Raw genomic sequence first — 11175 nt, 5'->3', positions numbered from 1 at the left:
TGATGATGTTACCAACAGCAAATTCAAAATGGGAAGCATTCAAAGAACTTATCTTGGAAGCTACTAGGCTTTACATACCAACTAAGAAATATTGTTCAGAGTTTAGGCCTAAGTGGATGTCAGATGAACTAATGAGACATATGGCAGAGAAGAAAAATGCATGGGATACATACAAATTAACACATGACACAGAAGCCTATGATAGATACAAGTTGATCTGTAACCAAGTTACAAAGGAGGTTAGGCAGGCGAAGGCAGATTACAAGAAATCTTTGGCAAGGGATGCAAAGAAAAACAGCAAAGAGTTCTTTACTTATGTAAACTCTAGAAGGAAGGGGATGAATCAGATTGGTCCCCTTGATATCGATGGGTCAAGTGTTGATGATCCTGCTCAGGTAGCTAACAAACTAAATGAATATTTTGCATCGACATTCACACATGAGGAGTTATTCAGCGAGGGGAATGCCAGAGGTGTATTCAACTCTGGCAGTAAGGTAGAGAATCTTGTAATAACTGAGAGTAAAGTGGAGAAGAAATTGTTGAAGATAAATACAAGAAAGGCACCTGGGGTGGATGGGATCAATCCAGTTATATTAAAGGAGGCAGCAAATGAAGTAAGCAAACCCTTAGCCATAATTATGAGAGCTTCCTGGGACTCAGGGGAAGTACCCATGGACTGGAGATGTGCAAATGTGACCCCAATTCACAAAGGAGTATCAAAGGGCAACACAAGTAATTATAGACCTGTTAGTTTAACTTCTGTTCGCGGAAAATTAATGGAGGCACTTGTTAAAGAAGCACTGCAAGATCATCTAGACAAGACTTCAGTTATAGCTCAGACAGAGCATGGTTTTGTTAAGGGGAAGTTTTGCCTGACCAATTTGATTGGATACTATGATGTAGTCACAGAAGAACTGGATGCAGGGAATAACTTTGATATTATATACTTAGATCTTAGAAAGGCTTTTGATACTGTTGCACATGGAAGACTGTTGCACAAATTGGAGCAGTGTGGCATTGCAGGCAAATTGCTGCTATGGATAAAGGGGTGGTTGAGGGGGAGAAGACAGAGTGGTAATCAATGGACACTGCTCATCGTGGACTAATGTTATTAGTGGAGTCCCTCAGGGCTCAGTGTTGGGTCCATTATTGTTTTCTGTATTTATAAATGATATTGATGATGGTATATCAAGCTTAATGTCCAAGTTTGTAGACGATACGAAGGTTGGCAGGGTTGTCAAGGACACTACTGACACTATGCTACTGCAACAGGATCTGGAAAGGTTGAGCAGATGGGCTGAGAGGTGACAAATGAAGTTTAACATTGACAAATGTAAAGTACTACATATGGGAAACAGCAACCCCAGAGCAACGTATCAACTCTGTGGTACTACACTGACAGTGGTAGAGAATGAAAGGAATCTGGGGGTGGTTGTGTAGGCAGATATGAAGTTTTCTGAGCAGTGCAAACGGGCTGCAAGAGTAGCTCATGGTGTATTGTCGATGATATATAGGAATTTTTCTAGCAGGGATAAGGAGGTGATTATTCCCTTGTATAAGGTAATGGTCAGGCCACACCTACTGTATACAGGTCTGGAGGCCTCATTTCAAGAAGGATGTAGAGATGCTGGAACAAGTACAGAGAAGGGTAACAAGATTGGTGAATGGAACAATGGGGTGCTCTTACGAAGAAAGGCTTAAGTTTTGCAAATTACACTGTCTGGAGACTAGGCACCAGCGAGGTGATCTGATAGAGGTGTATAAAGCCTTGAATGATTTGAGCATGCCCAATGCTGATGGGATTCTTCCTTTTGCTCAGAATAATCATTTGAGAGGGTATAAATTCAAATTGAGGAAAGACAGATGCAGGATGGATGTGTGGAAATCTGCCTTTAGACAGCGGGTGGTTGGTTGGTGGAACAGACTTTCATTCTTTGTTGTGGAAGTTGATAGCCTAAATAAATTTAAGGCTGAGCTGGACAGGTACTTGGAACAAACGGAGGGGTGAAATGGGAGCGTGTGTGTTTTTTTTTTTTTTTTTTTTGGCTGATGCTGCATAAGCTTGCTTTCTTGCATCATATGCCTCTACTAATGCTAATAACATAATACATGCTAACATTATAAGGAATGGTTGTATTGCTGGTCATTGTCACTGTCTTGTTTCCAATTTATACCCCTTATTAACCGTACAATATGCCAAAACGAAGTAATACTATGAAAAGTGGTGTTAATAAAAAGATCCAGCAAATAAGAATAACATTGGAAACAAAATATTAACCATCAATACATGTCGAACCATCAACAAGTGTGCATTTAGTTGATGATGAAGAATAAACATTCCTTAACATTTGTATTATTATTATTATTATGCAAATTTATTATAATTTGCTTGATTTTAAAGGCTATGTTTTCATTTCTTTGGATAAATAAATCGCTGTTTAAACAAACTATTGTTTTGTTGATCTTCATTTAATATTATTACAGTCAAATTTCATTGTTGAGAACTATATCTATATAATATCTGTGTAGATATATCACAGCCAACTTTTAAAGAAAAACTACGGTAGTAGTGTGAAACGCATCATTTCACCTGTATCTCATATTGTGCTCATCCTTCACAACGAGTTGCCCACGTATTGCACTACATCAAAGAAGTAACTTAACTAGTAGAGAAGACTATTGTTACTTATGGTGTTGTTTGGGTGTTGGTGCCCATCGAGAAAATAGTCTCACTGGGCGGCACCACCACCCGGATAGCACCATTTCAAACTGACAACCCAGTTGTGAAGTTAATCACACAATATAAGAGATGCCAAAAGGTTTATGTGATAATATTTAAATAAAACTAAATGCAACTAGGCATAATATTTTAAGAGTTTAAGATTCTATATGTATATACTATTAGTGTAGATACACCATAGACAACTCTTAAAGAAAAATTACGGTAGTGGGGTGAAAAGCATCATTTGATCTGTACCTCATATTATGCTCATCCTTCACAATGAATTGTCCATGTATTGCACTACCTCAAATAAGTAACGCTTCACTAATAGAGAAGATATTTTTTTTTTTTTTTTTTTTGTTAGTTGTTGGCGCATCGGCTTCTGTGGCCATAATGGCCCTCCCAAGTTTTTGCATTTTACTTCAATCCAAGCCCGAGGCGGGATTCGAACCCGCGACCTTTGCATTGCCAGGCAGACACTTTACCCACCCGGCTAGTCCGGTCGGCAATAGAGAAGACTATTGTTGCTTATTCTTTGTGGGCACCACCAGCCAGACTGTGAAGGATGAGCACAATATGAGATACAGATGAAATTACGCCTTTCACACTACTACCACAGATATTACTACCACAGAAACCGATATTACAGAGATATAGAATCTTACACTCTTAAAATATTATGCCTAGTTGTATTTAGTTTTATTTAAATTGTTAAGAATGTAACCCCTGTTTTTAACATTACATCTAATGGAAAAAATTCCCACTTGACGAGCGTGTCCTAGGAATGAATTAACTTGTAAAGTTAGGAACTACCTGCACTTAACTCAGGAGCCTTGATTCCATTGTGGTCTCAATAGCTTCTCCAGACTTGGGACAGCTGCTGATGTATAGACTTTAGGCTTTAGACAAAACACAGAGAACAAAAATCACACAACTAACTAGACTGGCCCTCTAGCAGCTGAGTCCACAGAGTTAGCCAGTCTAATAGACCAGAAAAAGATGGAATGGTAGTGTACAGTACTGAAGTCAATAAATAAGAGCTACAAGCTGATTATGTGAAATAGCTGGCTAAGGGAAAGCAGAGAATAAGAAAAAGGAGCTTTTCATGTATATGAATACAAAGAGGAGAAGGACACTAATTGGATCCTTGCATAACGAATGTAAAAAAGTCTCAAATAACCCATCTGACGTTGAAGATGAATTCAACAGGTATTTCACATTAATATTTACACAAGCAGGCCCTTCATAGTGAAGAACTGTGCAAGTGATTGTTGTTTGTTAGTTGTTGGCACATCAACTTCTGTGGCCATAACTTACCTGCGAAAGTGAAAGCGATAATCCTGTCTCCCTAATTTGCACTGAAACCTCCAAGGATGAGTTTAATATCGTGTTGTGGGGCCTCATCTAATGTTCTCTCCAGTGCTTCATAAAAGGTATCCTCTGCATCTTCAATCAGAGCATGTACACTGATCATGAAAGTGTTAATAAAGACCCCTCTAAGCCTTGGCGTACATATTCTTTCATTGATTACACTGTAACTCATCATTCGTGCTTTAGTGTCCTTTTAATCATAAAGCCTGTCCCCAGAATGTTGTTTCTGTTTCTGCTATTTATTGGGCTGTAGTCTCTGAGGTCTATAATTTCTAAGTTTCCCCATCTTATCTCTTGTAATGATGCTACACTTATGTTATATCTCTTCAATTCTTTCTCCAATTTCCTGCTTGTTCCTGGTTGGTACAAACTTCGGACATTCACATAGCTACAAAAATCTCTTTAATCCTTTTGGAATGCTTGGGTCGAATTCCATTTGAGACAGTTCAGCTATTTTCTTGAGGTTTTGTAACATTATGTTTGTTTTCTGGGGTGGGGATTATTAGCCCCACGCCTAACCTGTAGGACCAGGGTATCTCTCTTAGTCTGAATCATCACCTGTAACCTGTCTGGCATAGGAGGCCCTGCTGGTAGTAAAACTACCGCCGTTTTAGTTGACAAGATCATTTGGCCATACAAGCCCTCACCACTACGACAAAGTGGAGATACCTTCGGGGGGCCAAGTATGATTAAGGCACCTAAAAAAAAAAAAAAAAAAAAAAAAAAGCACTACTTCTTGAGAGGATCCAAAGGTATTCTCATATGATGATATCGGCATAAGATATTCACATATGATGAAATCAGCAAAAGGTATTCACACATGACGAAAGACTGAACATGTGGGCTACGGAGCTTTCATTCTATACCAATGCACAGAAGTTATATGAATAGATTGAGACACTTTATCGGTGACAATGATGCCATTTGTGTCATAGGCAAAGATCACAAAATCTTGGTTTATTCAAAATGTTTCAGGAGCTTTCTTGAAAATTTTTTGCTCATCTAGACACTGTGCTTTGATCTACTTAATTATCATGACACACTTTCAAGTAATCGTGAATTTCTGCTAGACTTGCCACATAATATTTCAATTTTGATATACAAATACTGGTTGCAGACACAACTTATGCAAATCATCCATTAAACATTGCTACAAAAATGGTTTAAGACAGAAACATGAAACTGGTACCTCCTACTCTGGCAAGAATTAAGCTACAAGTGACATCACCTACCCAATCAGCAACATGCTGCTTTTTGGGATTAAGTGCAAAATTAAAATATAATGAATTTTATTGATGTTATCAGAGTCATATATAGATAATGATTTCACTGCAACCCTGTGTGGGCCATTATGGACCCCCCAACTCTAATTCCCAGAAGTGAGATAGAAGAAATGAGGTTGCTAGTAAATCAGCTTCATCTTTAGCTGAGGTTTAATAATAAAATTATTGGCACAGTGATAAGGCAGAATAAATAAAATCGGTTTTAATAGGGCTTTCCCCCCATATATAATTAATGTTGCCACAAATATGATATTTTCATTGTAGCATTAATTATTCAGAGTTCGAACAATACAATCGAAATGGCCAGGAATGGGGGGAGAGGAATTTTCATAAATGCTAGTGCTATTGATTGCTAGCAATACTGAGGTCTATAATGCCTGGTGCAATTGGATTGGGGGGGGGGGGGAATCAGTAATTATAAAAAACCACCAGCACTGGATTCAGAAACTTCTGTGACATATGTTTATGTCAAATGAGAAATACTGAAGAAGGACAGATGTAATATATAAATTAACACTGATAGTACAAATAAAAAGAATAATTCAATGTTAATCATTACAGAATTCCATAGTATTCTCCGATATAGGGCAAAATTGATAGTTGTGCAACACCGTTCAAAAGAAACATTTATATGCAACGGATACATCATTTGTATTTTGTTTAACTTAGATGTCAATATTGGCTTAGTCAACAAATATGTCCTAGACTGGAGAATTTGGTGTTACTGAGATAAAAGCACAGCTGAAAGAGACAGGTTAGCAGGCAGAAAAGACAGGCTAGTTTCTGAAGAACTGATAAAAAGGAACTGCTTGTAGATATTTAAGTAGCTCTGTGCACAGAAGGAGATGCAGTAAAGTAAAATGGAGAATATCATTATCAACAAACCTATGGAAAGGATTTTGAATCAATGGAAGGCCACTGACTTACAAATTTCCTTTTGTGGGAGAAAAAAAATAAGCAACCTACCTTTGAGAAATTTTGTGTGTATGTGTGTGTGTGTGTGTGTGTGTGAGAGAGAGAGAGAGAGAGAGAGAGAGAGAGAGAGAGAGAGAGAGAGAGAGAGAGAGAGAGAGAGAGAGAGAGAGAGAGAGAGAGAGAGAATTCATGGCTAAATTCAGTGAGAAGACTCTGAGAAAACTACTTATCCAATTAAAAATGTTCACTTAGAACAGTGCATGTGTAAATATACAGAAAGAGCAGAGTAGAAAATGAACATGCGCAATCTGAAAGAAAAGTTTGGGAAAGGACGAATTCATTGATTAATTTACTGTCTTCTAGACAAACCCAAAGATTTTTAAGAGCTTTTGCAGGCACCTCTTCGGTAAGCAGTGGTGTTGGGATAGGGGACTTTAAAAGTTGGGGACTGCTGCAATATAAAGAATTCACGCTTTGTAAAAGTATTAAGAAATTGATATATCTATATTCAATATATGTTTAGCAATTATGAAAAAAAAAAACAAATTCAACAAACTTTTATTATTTTCACAAATTCTTTTCCAAGTTGCTGATCCTGCTTGACAGCAAAGAGAACATGAAGTATAATAGTTCCTTCAGTGTGACGTATATTTTCTTTACCATGCTGGGCCACAGATAATTCACACTCACTAAAAGTCAAAATGAATCATGATTTAATACCTGGAATTCATTAACACAAATTATCAAAATTATTCAGAATGCACTTAAACTTAGATTTCAATTTAGATTTGAATTAGAAGGAGGATCACCCAACAAAGCAATATGACATGTGAGATGTAATATATAAATCATGGGGATAAATATTTTATGGAAAGAGTGGGTTTTTTTTTTTTTTTTTTTTGGGTTGGAGGTTGAGAACACAAAAGAAGATATTTATTGACATTGGATTTGAACTTCTGTAGACTGAAATTTTCAGGAAATACGTAGGAAGGATGTTGTTGTTGTTTGTTATTTGGTTTTTAGGAGCATTAGCAACTAAGGCCATATTGCTCCGGAGATATGTGGTGGTCATTCCTTGACCTTTCCGCATACTCTGTATTTGGTGGGCATGGGCTCAAACCCTGGTCTAATCAAGAAGCATGTGCTATGTACTGCTGCTCCTGCTCACCTGGCTACGGAGGACCCCACATAGGAAGGAAGGAAGAAAGGTTGTTCCAGAAAACAGCAGTTGAATGAATAAACGAGGAAGATGAAAAGTTGGTTCTGTGAGTTTGAAGTTGGACAGTAAATGGATGTTGGCTGGTGGCGGCACGTGTTCAGACTGTTTTGAAAGAGAGAGAGAGAGAGAGCGGGAATTATAGAAGCCAATTCAGAAGAACAGTGCCCATGGAAATATCTGTAGAAGAGGCATGCAGCAGAAACAGTACATAGGAGAGACAGTGAGTGGAGAGACTCTGTTAGAGATGAATCATTAATTAACCTAACTGACCACTTCTGAACGGAATCAAGAAGCCTGAGAGAAGTTTTCGAGGCACCACCCCAGATGTGGGAACAATATTTCATGGTAGGGCAGAGTGAACAGCTGTTTGGAAGAAAAGTAACGCCGAGAACGAAAGAGAAAAATAAGTTTTTTAGATGCAGAGGAAGCAATATTTATAATGTGCTTGTGGCAAGAGAGATTAGAAGTCAGAATAATCCCCAAAAGAGATATATCATTTGCCTAGAAATCAGAGTGTCAGAAAAGATAATCAGAGGTCCTTTTTGCGAGATATAAGACAAGACTGAGTTTTAGAAGGATTGAAATCAACTAAGTTGTCTTTGCCCCACTGAAGAATTACCTGGAGATCGGCATTTAAGGAAATGGTAGCAGATTTTCGAGAAGTTCAAGCTGATTGAGCAGGGCAAGGTTTCTCAAAATGGAAAGTGGATGCAATGTGCTATCATCAGCAAAACATGAATAGGATTTCCAGTCAGTGGAAGAAGGTCATTAATATACAAGAGGAAAAAGAGTGGGGGGGGAAGAACTGAACCTTGGGGGTCACCGGCATTGGTGGAGAAGTTAAAAGACAGAGGCCATCTACCATCAACCTCAGTGAGCGATCAGAGAGAAAACTGGATAACCAATTACAAAAAACGGTTAGCAAACCATAAGATGGAATCTTGTTTAGAAGACCTTTATGCCAAACACGATCGAAAGCCTTTGAGACGTCAAGAGCAACTGCTTGTGTTTCACCAAACATTTCCATTGAATTAGTCCATATATGGGTAACGTAAGCCAGAATATCACCAGTGGATCTACACTGATGGAATTCATACTGGCGATCGTCGATCAGACGGAAGGTTTCTAGGTAGTTTAAGAGAGTTGGTGGTTAATTGATTTCTCCATTACTTATGCATTCTTGTAATGCCAAACAATACAAGTTTGGGAATAGCCATTAGATAAAGGCTCCATTGGAGAAGAGACAATCACCAAGTTGTGATCTGAGGGGTGGAAAGGACCTCTCATTTCGACCGTGTACTTAGAAGAGTTGTTTATGAGAAAAAGATCAAGCATGTAGGCTGTATGGTTAGGATTTCTGGTATTCTTGTAGGTAAATGAACAATCTGTGCAAGGTCATTAGTAATTGCAAAAGTCTCAGCATCTCGACCAGCTGGGTCAGTGTGACTAGAAAACGGAAGCCAGCTGGAGTTGTGAACATTAAAATCACCAAGGAAAATTACCTCACTGTTAGGAAAGTTGGACTAGTAGTAGTGGCATGTGATGCAAGAAAGCAAATGTATGAGCTTATGCAGCATCAGCCAAAAAAAAAAAAAAATCACACCATTCCCTTCAAATGCCTGTCCAGTTCCTCCTTAAATTTATTCAACCTATCAACTTCCACAACGACAGATGGAAGTTTGTTCCAGCAATTAACCACCCGCTGGCTAAAGGCAAATTTCCGCACATCTATTCTACATCTGTCTTTTCTTAATTTGAATTTATGCCCTCTTAGGTTTGTAATCTGAACAAGTGGAAGGATCCCATCAGAATTCAGCGTGCTCAACCCATTCAAGGCCTTATATACCTCAATCAGATCACCGCGCAGGTGCCTAGTCTCCAGTCACTGCAATTTGCAGAACTTAAGCCTCTCTTGGTAAGAGGATCCCTTCAATCCTCTCACCAATCTTGTTGCCCTTCTCTGTACACGCTCAAGTAAATCTACATCCTTCCTAAAATGAGGCCTCCAGACCTGTACGCAGTATTCAAGGCGTGGCCTGACCATTGCCTTATACAGACGGATAATCACCTCCTTTTCCCTGCTAGCAAAATTCCTATATATCATTGACAAAACCCCATGACCTGCCCTGGCAGCCTGTTTGCATTGCTCAGAGAACTTCATATCTGACTGCACAATTACTCCCAGGTCTTTTTCATTTTCTACCACCTTAAGTGTAGTACCACACAGTTGGTACGTTTCTCTGGGGTTACTTCTACCCATATGCAGTACTTTGCATTTGTCAAGGTTAAACTTCAGTTGCCACTTCTTAGCCCATCTGCCCAAATTATCTAGATCCTGTTGCAGTAGCACACTGCCATTACTATCATTAACAACCCTGCCAACCTTGACTAGAGAAAGTCAAGTTGCAAGGACAAAAGCGGTCAGAGGGAAAGGAACATAATTGCGCCAGTTATTTCTTTGTTTTTGTCTAAAAACTTTTACAAGTTCTTTTTCTTATCTTCTTTTATTTGGTCCAGTGTATTACTGTATGATGTCTTACCTAATATAGCTATTTTATCTCCTCTGTCAATTTTTTGTATTACACTTACATTTTGTTTACTGAAACTTCTGATGGACTGTATTTGACTTTCATTTGGATTGGGCCTACATTTCATCTTGAAATTAAGGACTATGTTCAATTGCTGCAACGCATTGTTTTTCCAGGTGATTGTTTTAGAAGGAGAACTACAATATATCAGTACAACCTTTGGTGTGAGGTTCCTTCCCTAATACATGAAGTTAGATAAACACTGCCAAAAATCCAAGCCTAATATTCAGCATAAAAGAAAAGCGACTACAACGTTGCAGCAAAATAATAGTGCTATGGTACCATAGTTCCATAGCAAGTAAAACTAGACATTTTTCTTAATACAGACATAAAATCAGCTTTTTTTTCTATTTATTCAAAAATCAGCTTCTTTTTCAAACATCCTAACAATACAATATCCTCTATGTGGTAAACTGCCAGGATAACTACCAAGAAAAATACATTCAACAACTATGAGATATGGTCATTCAAACAGGTCACACACAAATTAATTACCATAAGTATAGTTTTAAACACAAAGGAGGTTAGATAAAACTTTCCACTCATGTAAAAAAATGGTGCACATGCCAAAGTTAATGCAATAATCTGAATAAAAGAAAATAATGAACATAAATTGTGCAAAAATGAAGCTGACAATTACCAAATTTAAACCATACCACAAGAACATATTAAACACTACTTGATCATCTACCAATTTTGTAAGGATATGAAACTTAGACAAGATCGAGTTCCTCCCCCCAACTCCACGTGTCCTTTTCCACCCTCTCCTCCTACTCCTTCACTAAACTGAATAGCATCTTCCCAAAACACGACTGCTCCATTGAATATGAACCACTATTCTATTATTCTCCTGTAAACAGCGATAGAAAATGAGCTGATGCTCGAAAAGAGGTGGTTTTCTTATTGCTAGAGTAAGATGAATTATCTCTGAAGAAATAATTCCGTCCAGATTTCACTATAAAGTAAATTAAGTTCAGTTTATCATCAGTTTTATTTAGGTTTGAAAAACAAGATGCTTTGAGTGGAATTCATCTCAGGAAGAATAACTTTGGTTTTTTAAACTAAGTTTGAAAATGT

At 38.0% G+C, this 11175-nt stretch overlaps 1 long non-coding RNA gene across 1 annotated transcript in view; it reads right to left on the bottom strand.

Annotated features, from left to right (window-relative positions):
• Nucleotides 1–6888: 6888 nt before the first annotated feature.
• The window catches only part of LOC150078351 (uncharacterized), a 75442-nt gene continuing 71155 nt past the window's right edge, over nt 6889–11175 (bottom strand). The window contains exon 3 of the long non-coding RNA XR_016547644.1: nt 6889–6980. This is a non-coding gene — a long non-coding RNA (uncharacterized LOC150078351). The remainder of the gene's footprint in view (nt 6981–11175) is intronic.

This window comes from Mastigoproctus giganteus, chromosome 11, assembly GCF_048544385.1.
Source record: "Mastigoproctus giganteus isolate SK-2022 chromosome 11, ASM4854438v1, whole genome shotgun sequence".
Classification (NCBI taxonomy): Eukaryota; Metazoa; Arthropoda; class Arachnida; order Uropygi; family Thelyphonidae; genus Mastigoproctus; species Mastigoproctus giganteus.
This window is presented reverse-complemented; position numbering and strand designations above follow the sequence as displayed.